Here is a 14,630-nt window from a genome sequence, read left to right on the forward strand (position 1 = left end):
TTGGACAACATTGTGATGACATAATTTAAAAATGAATACTACTTGGTTAAGGTAGTGTTTTCCAGGTTTCCCCATTTTAAAGTTAATGTTTTCCCTTTCTATATTCTTTGGAAGCAAGACTGCAAGTCCAGCCCAGCCTCAAAACTAGGAAGAAGTGTTTAAGTACCACCTCTTATGAGGAAGAGTATCTCCATACATTACTTGGAATTCTTCTGTAAAGGTTTGCTTCTACTCCACCAGTTAGTTATGTATTCAGTCATTTATGTGTCTCAGTATGGACTCATGTACATTTATTTTATACTTTGGATTATAATCTAATACTACACTATTTATTTTGTTGCTCAAATTATTCCATTTGTCCATTGGGAAACTCTTTCAGGTGGACTCCTACATCCTTTTAAAATTTTAAACACTTCCTTTTTGGTACTACAAGATGCTCCAGACTTATTTTGTATTTTCCTTGCCCCAGCTCTAAAATTAGACATTTCTCCAAGGATCTTTGGTTGCCTTTATTGGAGAATGGTATTTTGAAACCAAAATTTGGACATAAGGTGTTCTCATCACTATGGAGATGTCATTGTTTCTAGGCCCTCTCAGTGGACAGAACTAGGTAATATATGTACGTATACTAACTAGTGGATACACACTTTCTCTCATTGTTTCTGTCTCTTTATCTGTACATATATTAAGCTAAACATGAGCTCCTGCTGATGTCTCCAAATCTATTTCCAGTACCACAGGGTTCATTCCAGTCTTCCCTTCTTGCTTTCTCCCCGTCTTCTCTTTCTGACAGTGAGAACCCTAGCTCCCAACACCCATTATACATTTACTTATTTGATCAACCCCAGTATATATGTAAAGCAGTTTTTTAAAAAATTTGATATCAAAGAATTATCCTTAGGGCTTCCCTGGTGGCGCAGTGGTTGAGAGTCCGCCTGCCGATGCAGGGGACACGGGTTCGTGCCCCGGTCCGGGAAGATCCCACATGCCGCGGAGCGGCTGGGCCTGTGAGCCATGGCCACTGAGCCTGCGCATCCAGAGCCTGTGCTCCACAACGGGAGAGGCCACAACAGTGAGAGGCCCACGTACCACACACACAAAAAAGTGATAGCTGTTGTGTATATCTTTCCACAGATCATTTATATATTTACAAATAAATGCATATATAGATTCCATTTTCCTCCACACACAAATTATAGCATACTTTATATTCTGTTCTATACTTTTCTAAAAAACATTTAATTTTATAATTTCAGGGGCTTCCCTGGTGGCACAGTGGTTAAGAATCCACCTGCCAATGCCGGGGACGTGGGCCCCATCACTGGTCAGGGAAGATCCCACATGCCGCGGAGCAAGTGCGCCACAACTACTAAAGCCAGCACACCTAGAGCCATGCTCCACAACAAGAGAAGCCAGTGCAATGAGAAGCCCGCACGCCACAAAGAAGAGTAGCCCCTGCTCGTCGCAACCAGAGAAAGCCCGCGTGCAGCCAAAAATTAAATATATATATATATATATATAATTTCAGACTTACAAAGAAGTGAAAATATAGAAGAATTCCCGTTTACTTTATTTTTATTTATTTATTTATTTTTAAGATGTTGGGGGTAGGCATTTATTAATTAATTTATTTATTTTTGCTGTGTTGGGTCTTTGTTTCTGTGCGAGGGCTTCCTCCAGTTGTGGCAAGTGGGGGCCACTCTTCATCGCAGTGCGCGGGCCTCTCACTATCGCGGCCTCTCTTGTTGCGGAGCACAGGCTCCAGACGCGCAGGCTCAGTAGTTGTGGCTCACGGGCCTAGTTGCTCCGCGGCATGTGGGATCCTCCCAGCCCAGGGCTCGAACCTGTGTCCCCTGCATTAGCAGGCAGATTCTCAACCACTGCACCACCAGGGAAGCCCCCCTGTTTACTTTAATCCAGGTTCCCCAAACGTTAACATTTTACCACATTTGCTTTGTTATGCTATTATTTTTTCTGTTCCGTTTGAGAATCCGTTGCAGACATAAGGCCCCATTACTCCTAAATATTTCACTGTGAATTTCCCATAAACAAGGACATTCTCTCCCATAAAGTCAGTACCATTATCAAAATCAAAGAATTAACATTGATATGGTACTATTATCTAATCTAGAAACCTTATTCAAATTTCACCAATTCTTCCACAAATGTCCTTTATTGAAAGAGAAGAAAGGTTTTTTTCTATCCAGGCTCACATGTTGCAATTAGTTTTGAAAAAAGTGAAAACACAAGTTTATAAATTGGAAAATGAAAACTCATCACCCTTGACCCTATTCCCCAAAAACAAACATGGTTGACAGCCTTTATGTAAATCCTTCCAGAATTTCTTTCAATGCATATACCAACACACAATACACATATGTTATACACATTTAAATAAAAATGTGATATTATACACATAAGATCAATTTACGATTTGTTTTCAGTTAATATTTTTATTTTTATACATCATTCTTTTATTGTTTTTATTGGAGTATAAGTGCTTTACAATGTTGTGTTAGTTTCTTCTGTACAATGAAGTGAATCAGCTATATGTATACCTATATCCCCTCCCTCTTGGACCTCCCTCCCACCCCCTATCCCACCCACCTAGGTCGTCATAGAACATGGAGCTGAGCTTCCTGTGCTTTATAGCATGTTACCGATAGCTATCTACTTTACGCATGGTAGTGTATATATGTCAATCCTAATCTCCCATTTCATCCCACCCTCCCTCTCCTCCCGTGTCCACACATCCATTCTCTACATCTGTGTCTCTAGTCCTACCCTGCAAATAGGTTCATCTGTACCATTTTTCTAGATTCCACATATATGCATTAATATACAATATTTGTTTTTTCTTTCTGGCTTACTTCACTTTGTATGACAGACTCTAGGTCCAGCCACATCTCTACAAATGACCCAATTTCTACATCATTCTTTTTAAAGTTTGCATGCTTTGATTAGTAATAATTTAATTAATCTCATATTGATGGACATACAGTGTTTCCAATTTTTAATTATTGTTAAAACATGATGTAATGATGTAACATGATGTAAACATCTTTATATTCATTTATCTTTAAGCACCCATGCAATTATTTCTGTAAGTAATTTTCTAGACATACAAGTGTTCATTGAGTATATATTTTATAAATATACCTTGAATCCATCATCTTTCTATTTTCATCACTCTTGCTTTGTTTCTCTTTATTCCTTATTTTGATTACTCTAATCACCTCGTAACTGCTCTCTGCCTATAGATTTGCCCAATCCATTCCATCCTACCAAGCTGCCAGATCCAATCACTGTTCTGCTTAAAACTGCCCAACACTTTCAAGACAATTTACTGAGTATGGCACTAAAGCTCTTCATGATCTGCATTTTTTTTTTTTTTTTTTTGCATCTCTCAATGTTTGATCAAGAGCACGGTGCACTTCAGTCACACTGAATTTATTTATTTGTTTGTTTGTATTTTTGGCTGTGTTGGGTCTTCGTTGCTGCACGCGGGCTTTCTCTAGTTGCGGCAAGCAGGGGCTACTCTTCATTGAGGTGCTCAGGCTTCTCATTGCAGTGGCTTCTCTTGTTGAGGAGCATGGGCTCTAGGCGTGCGGGCTTCAGTAGTTGTGGCACGTGGGCTCAGTAGTTGTGGCTCGCAGGCTGTAGAGCACAGGCTCAGTAGTTGTGGTGCACGGGCTTAGCTGCTCTGTGGCATGTGGGATCTTCCCAGACCAGGGCTCGAACCCGTGTCCCCTGCATTGGTAGGTGGATTCTTAACCACTGCGCCACCAGGGAAGTCTTAGTCACACTGCATTTAAGTCACATTCTCCTACTGGTGTGCCTTTTGGGCAAGCTGTTTCCTTTGCTTGGCATATTCTCCAGGCTAACTTCTACTCGTCCTTCCAGACTCAGCTCAGAAATCACTTTCTCCAGATGCCTATTCTGGCCTGCCCACTGAAGGGTGCTCCCAGAGCAGCCTTTGCATGTCACTATCATGACCCTCATCCCATTGTGTTCACTTCCCTCTTTAACCAGACTGGGTCTATATTTTTACTTTGGGCTTACCAGTCCTTCCACAGTGTCTGATATGTGGTAGGTGCTCAGTAAATATTTGATAAACAATGGAATAGGAAAGGAATTTATCAGGGACAATTTTACCTTGCTTCAAGACACGCTTTAGCACACTCAAACAGGAAATACATCTCAATGGGAGAAGAGAAATTTAGGAATAAATTGAAGATTAGTGGTTAGTACCACCAGGAACTATGGGAGAAGGATCTATCTGGTAATTATAATCATTCAGCCAACAAATATTTCCTAAGCAAATGCCAGGGACCAAGCACTACTCTAGCCCCTGGGGATATGGCAAGGGAGAAGACAAAGTCATGGCTCTCTTGGAATCTGCATTCTCCTGGGATACTCATGGGGCAATTTTTTTTTTTTTTTTTTTTTTTTTTTTTTTGCAGTACGCGGGCCTCTCACTGCTGTGGCCTCTCCCGTTGCGGAGCACAGGCTCTGGACGCGCAGGCTCAGTGGCCATGGCTCACGGGCCCAGCCACTCCGCGGCATGTGGGATCCTCCTGGACCGGGGCACGAATCCGTGTCCCCTGCATCGGCAGGCGGACTCTCAACCACCACGCCACCAGGGAAGCCCCCCATGGGGCAATTTTATCTAAGCTTCCACTCTATCCCAGGCAGAGATCTAGGTGGGGATAGGGGTGTGGTACAAAGACATAAGAAATTGTATCTGTCTCTTCAAAAAGCCTATGGCTGAATAAGGAATCCAAATATATATAGATATAATTACACACACTACAAAACAGAATATGTGATCATTTCAAAACCATTAATTAACTCAGTCAACAAATGTTATTGAGCATCTATATTATGTACCCTCTGTACATGGAAACAGTTATGGCTCTTGCCTTCAAGTCACTTCCAGTATAGTAGGAGAGGAAGACATTTTCTTTAATCTCAATAATAGGTATATAACTATTAAGTACTTTAAGTACTGTCATATGAGACAAAACACCAGTAACTATGGGAGCATACCGTCTGGGAAGGCTTCCCTGGGGAAGTAGGGAATGCTATGAGAACACAGAAAAAAAGAGAGATAAGGTCAATTTGGGCAGGTTTCCTAGAGGAACAGGCATTTGAATGAGCCTTTAAAAATGGGAAAGTTTTATCCTGCAGGTGGAGAGGAGGGGCATTCCAATCAGGGGAAAAGCATCAGTAAACACATTAGTATGGGAAAGTACAGTCTGGTCCAGTGTGGCTAAAGGGAAGAGTGAATGGGACACCAAAAGGATGATGAGGATAAGAAGATATTATGGGGAAGAAGCTAGAGAGATGGATTGATGCCTCCATCCAAGAGTTTAGACTTTATTTGTTAAGCTAGTGGTTCCCCCAACCAATGGGCAGATCCATCTTAATTAGAATCTCAGAGGGAATTTTGTGGGTAAAATGAAAGTCAGCTATTGCATGGAGTTGCCACCAGAGGGTACCATAGGAGAAGGTCTACCTGAGCACTTCCCTGTGGCCAGTATATTTTTTAATTTTAAAAGCTCCTTGGGTGATTTTGATGCTCACTCAGCCAGCCTTGGGGACCACTGCTTTATACAACAGAGAACCATCAGAGGCTTTTAAGCAGGATAGAAACATGATCAACCCCGTGTTTTATGAAACATAACTCTGGGGACAGAATGAAGGGATGGCAGGTCACAGATGGGGGATTAAGTGGTAGGCTATTGCAATGGGGCTGGATGAATAGTTCTGGAATAGGGCAGCAGCTATGGGATAGTAAGACAGCTGTGAGACAATTTCAGAGGCAGAACCAACAGGACTTGGTGACCAATTGGATATGGGGTTAAAAAGGGAGAGGGAGGGAAAAAGATGAAGGTCTCAGGCCTGGGTGATTGAGGTCATGATACTATGATAACGTGATACTATGGCCATGACAAAATGAGGAACACAGGAGTTTGGTTTTGTCTGGGGAACTGAGAGGAGTTTGATTTTGAACCCAGTAACTGGCATGACCTAATGGGGCTATTACCTGGCCTCAGAACTGGGTCCTATCTTCTCACTCTAATTCCCCTTTCTGAGTATAGTAATTGTAATTTTTTGGAAGTTTTCTTCTGCTTCTTGTATCACCTATGTTTGTTATGGTCATGCTGGAGCTTTCCTCAAATGTCCAGTGATCCTTTGTTGGGGAGTCAAGATGTTGCTGGAAAATGGGGCATGAGAGGCTGGTCAGGTCCCAGGTCTCAGGTGAGTCCCTGGAATGGGCCACCAAGTGAGGGTCCTGGCTTTGAAGAGCAAAAATTCAAGAGCGAGCCACAGTAAAGTGAAAGCAGGTTTATTTAGAGAGGAATACACTGTTCCACAGGCAGAATGCTACCCGTCTCAGAAGGCGAGAGTGGCCCTGGGATGCAGGGGTGGTTAGTTTTTATGGGCTGGGTAATTTCCTGTGCTAAGTGGGAGGAATATTCTAACTGTTTTGGAGAAGGGGCAGCAGTTTCCAGGAACTGGGCCACCGCCCACTTTTTGGCCTAAAATGGTCAGCCTCCGAACTGTCGTCATGGAGCTGGTGGGTGGCTGTCATTTAGCATGCTAATATATTACAATGAGCATACAATGAGGCTCAAGGTCTACTGGAAGTTGAATTTTCCGCCATCTTGGGCCTAGTAGGTTCTAACCAGTTTTTGTTGTATCCTCAAAGGCTATGTCATTCTTTTAAAGGTTGTGTCCTGCCCTCTTCCCTCCTGTCTCATAGGAAACTAAGCTGCACCTGGACTCTAGGAGGAAAGAGAAAGATCTAAAGTGTTGGCATCTAAGGTCCTTGTATTAGTCAGGGTTCCCCAAAGAAACAGAACCAGTAGAAGATATATGTGTATATATATATATGGGGGGAGGGAGAGAGAGAGATTTATTTATAACAAATTGGCTTACCCAATACGGAAGCTGGGAAGTCCCATGATCTTCTGTCCGCAGGCCAGAGGCTCAGGAAAGGTGGTGGTGTAAGTCAGTCTGGGTCCAAAGGCCAGAGAATCAGGGGAGTTAATGGTTTAAATCCCAATCTGAGGGGTAGAAAAGGTGAGATGAGATGTCCCAACTCCAGCAAGCAGATAGGAAGCAAAAAGGTGTGATTTCCTCCTTCCTTTGCTTTTTCTCCTATTCAGGCCCTCAACAGATTTGATGAAGCTCACTCACGTGAGGAAGGGCAATTTACTTTAATGGATCCGTCAATTCAAATGCTAATCTCATCCAGAAACACTCTTAACAGACACACCCAGAAATAATGCGCACTCTGGGTACCCTGTGGCTAGTCAAATTGACACCTAGAATCAATCATCACAGTCCTTGAGGTTCTTGAAGGCAGATGGTCTTTGTTCACCATTATATTCCCTGTATCTAGCACAGTAAACAGTTGATCAATATTGGCTGAATATGCAAGTGAAATTAATTGAGCACATCCCTGTATATGTAATCAAATTTCTATTAGAATTTATTTCTCTATTAATCTGATTAATTGTGTAGTATTGAAGATTTCCTAAAAGATCACATTCTCTTACTATAGATTGTACGTTCTACATCAGTGATCTCCACACTATAGCCTTTTATTTTTTCTTTTGGCTGCATTGGGTCTTCATTGCTGCACGCGGGTTTTTCTCTAGTTGTGGCGAGTGGGGGCTACTCTTCGTTGCAGTGCGCGGGCTTCTCATTGCGGTGGCTTCTCTTGTTGTGGAGCACGGACTCTAGGAGTGCAGGCTTCAGTAGTTGTGCTTCACGGGCTCTAGTTGCTCCGCAGCATGTAGGATCTTCCTGGAACAGGGCTCGCACCCGTGTCCCCTGCATTGGCAGGCAGATTCTTAACCACTGTACCGCCAGGGAAGTCCACCATAGCCTTTTAGATTTTTGTATTTTCTTCCCAACTTTGCTTCACAATTTTAGTAGTATAGGAGATGACAGTTAATTATCATGATTTGGTGAGAAAGAGGTGAGAAATTAAGCCATATATATATATATATATATATATGTATATATATATATATATAGTAAAGATCTTTATTGGAGTATAATTGCTTTACAATGGTGCCTTATTTTCTGCTTTATAACAAAGTGAATTAGTTATACATACACATATGACCCCATATCTTCTCCCCTCTTGCATCTCCCTCCCTCCCACTCTCCCTATCCCACCCCTCCAGGAGGTCACAAAGGACCGAGCTGATCTCCTAGTTAAGCTATATTTTTAAAAATTGCTCTTAAGTTTAGTTTTTGGCATTCCCACAATTAAGACATTCTTGGATGTGAAGCCTGGAAGGGAATACTCTTTATAAAATCTCCTTTGGAACTTAGATTTCAACAATTGGCAGTAAATGATTAACTTTTATCTTGAAAATATACCTTTACTCTCCTGATTCAAAGTGCAATAACTATTAAATAAATATGTATTTATTGAATTCCTTCTATATGTCAAGTACTGCTCTGGACATTAGGGATATGATGATAAAGAAATGAGCAAAGATTGTGTTTGTTTGTTTTTATGGGAAAATGTAAACATATACAAAGCTAGAGAAGATAGTATAATGGACTCCTACCTACCCATCACCCAGCTTAAACACTATCAACTCACAGCCTTCTTTCATTGATAAACTACCTCTCCATCACTTCCCCTTATATTATTTTGAAGCAAATCCAAGACATCGAATTATTTCATCCATAAATATATTGGCATATATACCTAAAAGATAGGGACTTCCCTGGTTGCGCAGTGGTTAGGAATCCTCCTGCTAACGCAGGGGACACAGGCTCCATCCCTGGTCTGGGAGGATCCCACATGTCACGGAGCAACTAAGCCCATGCTCCACAGCTATTGAGCCTGCGCTCTATAGCCTGTGAGCCACAACTACTGAGCCCTCATGCCACAACTACTGGAGCCCACATGCCTAGAGCCCGTGCTCCGCAACAAGCCACCTCAATTAGAAGACTGCAACGAAGAGTAGCCCCCGCTCGCCACAACTAGAGAAAGCCCATGTGCAGCAGCGAAGACCCAATGCAGCCATAAACAAACAAACAAATAAATAAATAAAAGAAGACACCCTAAAAAAAAAAGATAAAGATTCTTTACTTATAACTATAATATTATTTCCCTACTTACATTTTAACAGAGGAAACAAGGAACAAACCAGCAAACGAATAATGTTAGGTAATAATGACAAAAAATAAGGTTCAGGTGATGGAATAAAGACTGATTTTCTATTGGGTGATCAGAGAAATCCTCTGCAAGGTGACTTTTTTTTTTTTTTTTTTTTTTGCGGTACGCGGGCCTCTCACTGTTGTAGCCTCTCCCGTTGCGGAACACAGGCTCCAGACGCGCAGGCTCAGCAGCCATGGCTCACGGGCCCAGCCGCTCCGCGGCATGTGGGATCCTCCCGGACCGGGGCATGAACCCGTGTCCCCTGCATCGGCAGGTGGACTCTCAACCACCGCGCCACCAGGGAAGCCCTGCAAGGTGACATTAGATGAGAGACAAGCCTAATACGAGGGAGCAGAACACGTGACTGTCTAGAGGAAGAGTGTTCCTCACAGAAGCTCCAGCTAGTGTAAAAGCCTGAAGCGGAGCTCAGTGTTCAAAGCATAGGAAGGAGGCCTAGGAGTCTGGAAGGACTAAGTGGAAGGAAGATTATATGGATATGATTTTGGAGTGGTCACCAGAGGCCATGAGAAAGACGACTTCTGATTTGATTCTAATTAGGTGTGATGAGCAGCTGCTGGAGGATTTTGAGCAAGGGAGAGATATGACCTGATTTACAATTTTTAAAAAATATTTATTTATAGGGCCTCCCTGGTGGCGCAGTGGTTGAGAGTCCGCCTGCCGGTGCAGGGGATACGGGTTCGTGCCCCGGTCTGGGAGGATCCCATATGCCGCGGAGCGGCTGGGCCCCGTGAGCCATGGCCGCTGGGCATGCGCGTCCGGAGCCTGTGCTCCGCGGCGGGGGAGGCCACAACAGTGAGAGGCCCGCATACCGCAAAAAAAAAGAAAAAAAAAAAGAAAAAAAAAAAAAAAAAAAAAAAAATATTTATTTATTTATTTGGTTGCACTGGGTCTTAGCTGTGGCTCGCCAGCCCCTTAGTTGTGGCAGTTGGGCTCCTTAGTTACGGCATGCATGTGAGATCTAGTTCTCTGGCCAGGGCTCGAACCCAGGCCCTCTGCAATGGGAGCTCGGAGTCTCATTCACTGCGCCACCAGGGAAGTTCTTGATTTATGATTTTAAAGGATTATTCTGGTTGCTCTGTTGAGAATGATGTATAGGAGGACGTTTTAGGACAACAGGTGTCGAAACAGGGAGCCCAGTGGAATAGTCCAGGTGAGAGCTGGTGAGGAGGTGGTAATGAACCAGGGTAGTAGCAGCGAAGATGGTAAGAAGTGAGTCATTTCTAGATAAGTTTAAATTAACAGCTAACAGGATTGGCTGATAAACCAAATGCTGAATAAAGGATAAGAGAAAAAGGTAAGTCAAGGTTAACTCCAAGATATTTGGCCTGACCAAGGAGTGCCATTTACTCAAGTGGGGAATACTGGAGGAAGAGCAGGTTTGGAGGGGCACACAGGCACTGGGCTTTTTAAGTTTCAGGTACCTATTAACCATCCAACAGAGACATCATGTAGACAGATAGCTAGTTCTAGAATTTCTGGGAGAGATGAGGGCTGGATTTATAAATTTGGGAAATATCAGTGTGTAGATGCCACTGAAAGTCATAGGGCTGGATAAGATCACCCAGGTAGCGAGGGAGGATAGAGGAGAGGTTGGGAAGAGAAAAGGATCCAGCTGAGGAGCCTAAGAGGCCAGTGAGGTAGGGGAAAGCCAGAAGAGTGGATCCCAGGAGCCAGGGCTGCTGTGAGATCAGTAAGCCGAAGACTGAGAAACACTTGCTAGATTGGGCCCTGCGGTGGCTATTGGTGACCTTGACAGGAATGGCTTCATCATGGGGATAGGGACAAAAGCTTAAGACTAGTGGATTCAAGCATGAATGGAGGTGAAGAAGTGAAAACAGGGGAGCAGAGAAGTTGGGTGGCAGCTGAATAGGGAAGTAAAGTCAAGGGAAGTTCTATTAGTTTTTTTTTTTAAACAGAAGCTATTACAGCATATTTGCATGCTGATAGGAATAATCCAGGAGAGAGTAAAAAACTGATAATGCAGGAGAGAGAGGAGTAATTGCAGGAGCAAAGTTCATGAGTAGGTAAGAAAGGACAGGGAATCTAGTGCACAAGTCAGGGAGATAGAAACACAGGAGCATGGACACCACATCTGTTTCTATGGGAGGGGAGGTCGTGTATGTGGGGAAAGATGTACAGATTTAGTGGTAGGAGGATGTGGATGTTTTTTGTTTGTTTGTTTTTTTGTTTTGTTTTTTTTTAATTTTTTTTTTAGATGTTGGGGGTAGGAGTTTATTAATTTACTTATTTATTTTTGCTGTGTTGGGTCTTCGTTTCTGTGCGAGGGCTTTCTCTAGTTGTGGCAAGTGGGGGCCACTCTTCATCGCGGTGCGTGGGCCTCTCACTATCGCAACCTCTCTTGTTGCAGAGCACAGGCTCCAGACCCACAGGCTCAGTAGTTGTGGCTCACGGGCCCAGTTGCTCCGCGGCATGTGGGATCCTCCCAGACCAGGGCTCGAACCTGTGTCCCCTGCATTAGCAGGCAGATTCTCAAGCACTGCGCCACTAGGGAAGCCCCAGGATATGGATGTTTTCTTCCGCTTATTTCTATTTTCTCACCATGAAACAATAGGCAAGGATGTCAACTGAAAGTGAAGATTTGGCGGATGGTGTTGGTTTGCAGAGAGGAGGAGATAAGTGGAAGAGGCAATAACCAAAGGACTGTGGTAGGATCGCTGGGCAGTGTTGAGGGCCTGCTTGAGATCTGTGCTCTATAAGAAATGATCTTTAAGTCAAACCCTGGATGGTGTTTTTCCCCTCTTTCCACAATCCAGTCCCTCTCCAGGCACTGAGGACTACATCTTGCTACAATTAGTCGGCACATCAGTCCATCAGTTATTATGTAATTTATGTATTTATTATGCATTAATGCACATCACCATTTATTCATTCATTCATTCAATTATATATATTCTTAAATTTATTTATTTTATTATTTATTTTATTTTTGGTTGCATTGGGTCTTTGTTGCTGTGCGCGGGCTCTTCTCTGGTTGCGAGGAGTGGGGGCTACTCTTCATTGTGGAGCACGGGATCTAGGCATGCGGCCTTCAGTAGTTGTGACACGCAGGCTCAGTAGTTGTGGCTTGCGGGCTCTAGAGCGCAGGCTCAGTAGTAGGGGGGCACGGGCTTAACTGCTCTGCAGTATGTGGAATCTTCCCGGACCAGAGCTTGAACCTGTGTCTCCTGCACTGGCAGGCAGATTCTTAACCACTGCGCCACCAGGGAAGCCCCATTCAATTATATTGATTGAGTGCCAGGTACCACTTTAGGTACTGGGGTTGCAGCAATGAACAAAACAAATCTCTGACCTCAGGGAACTTCTCTTCCACATCTTAAAAGACAGGAACTCTCAGGACTTCCCTGGTGGCGCAGTGGTTAAGAATCCGCCTGCCGATGCAGGGGACACAGGTTTGAGCCCTGGTCCGGGAAGATCTCACATGCCGCAGAGCAACTAAGCCCATGCACCACAACTACTGAGCTTGTGCTCTACAGCCAGCAAGCCACAACTACTGAGCCCGTGTGCCACGACTACTGAAGCCCACCCACCTAGAGTCCGTGCTCCACAACAAGAGAAGCCACTGCAATAAGAAGCCTGCACACCACAACAAAGAGTAGCCCCTGCTCCCTGCAACTAGAGAAAGCCTGCGCACAGCAATGAAGACCCAATGCAGCCATAAATAAATAAATAAATTTATTAAAAAAAAAAAAAAAGACAGGGGCTCTCATCTTTGGTAAACACAAATCTTCAGTGAAAACCAATGAAGAGGTGGAAGTTTCCATATTTAAGTACTCAGAACTGAAGTCACCTAAATCCTTAAAAAGAATACCAAGTCGCCATGACGGATGGGCCCAGTGAAGGAGTGAAGGACATGCAGCCTGCCTCAGGGAATGCATCTTTACTTCTTTCCCACTGGTGCTGGGTTGGCCAAGTGCAGCAGACAGGACAGTAATCTGCTGGAATTTTTGTCTCTAGTGTCAGAGCAAGAATTCATTATTATCTCCAGAAGAGCATGAACTAATGGACCATCATAACAGAACAGGGTCTGCTCCATCCAGATTCTCAGGACTACATAAACCCTAGAAGATACAACTTCCTTTGAATTTAGGAATATGTCCAAAAGGCAAACAGAGCATACCCTAAAAAGGGCTTATTAACTGAGGGTATCTCCTCATTTCATCTTCCTTTTTTTCTTACCTGTTTTGGCCTTTTCTTTCTTACTTCCTTCTTCTTTGCTCACTAATTTTCATCTGCTTTCCTTTTTTTTTTTTTTTTTTTTTTTTTTTTTTGGCGGTACGCGGGCCTCTCACTGTTGTGGCCTCTCCCATTGTGGAGCACAGGCTCCGGACGCGCAGGCTCAGCGGCCATGGCTCACGGGCCCAGCCGCTCCGCGGCATGTGGGATCCTCCCGGACTGGGGCACAAACCCATGTCCCCTGCATCGGCAGGCGGACTCTCAACCACTGCGCCACCAGGGAAGCCCTGCTTTCCATTTTTAATGAAATAAAGTCTCTTAGAACCACTAGCTCAGGAAGCCACTGTTTGACTATAGGCAGTGGTCGCTGGAATTCTAAGAAGAAAGCTGGCTTTCATTGAAATCAGGGTTTCCTTCTGACTCTGGGCAGGTAGGTGCGAGAAGAAGAGTAGAGTGGGAGCATGGACTGTGAGTTCCCTCCCAGAAGAGATTTGGGTCTTCTCTTAGTGACCTCAGACCTTATAGCTCTGCTACAAAGAACAAGAATAAAGTGCTTGTCTATTGGGTCCAGAAAAAAAAAGTCAAGGGAATTCCCTGGCAGTCCAGTGGTTAGGACTCAGCACGTTCATTGCCGGGGCCTGGGTTCGAAGCCTGGCTGGGGAACTAAGATCCGGCAAGCCGTGCGGCGTGGCAGGAAAAAAAATAAAAGTGAAGAATGGAGTGAATGTGCTTTGTGCATTAACTCTACCCCTTTGCATTAACAGATGCTTCTTACCTGTTGTTTCAAAAAGGGAATATTGAAACATGACAGCGTTTTTGTTCAGCTTCCATACAAGCAGCATGCCCCCATGCCATATCCCTCTTTGTGCAGTAGATGTCAGCCTCACACAGCCTTTCTCTTCCTAAGTACAGATTCCTAAGAAAACGACCCTCTTACCCACACTTTCCCTGGGTAAAAAGATCAATTTCTTCGCATCTTCAGCATGAAAAACAACAGTAAACAGTGACTCAGATATTGGAAACAGAGTTGTACTAAAGTACTTGGAAACTGACCAAACCGAGGACTATGGGAAGGGGTGACAAATGGGGCGGTGGGGGGCAGATTAAGACCTGTGGGTCTCACTGAATGGGTGTTAGGTGTGGCATCAAGGCGGGTCTCTAAAAGCACAGTTATGACACCAATTCAAGAAGCGTAGACATGGCCCTGATCAAAGGTCTT

Source organism: Mesoplodon densirostris, chromosome 4 (assembly GCF_025265405.1).
Source record: "Mesoplodon densirostris isolate mMesDen1 chromosome 4, mMesDen1 primary haplotype, whole genome shotgun sequence".
NCBI classification, from domain to species: Eukaryota; Metazoa; Chordata; class Mammalia; order Artiodactyla; family Ziphiidae; genus Mesoplodon; species Mesoplodon densirostris.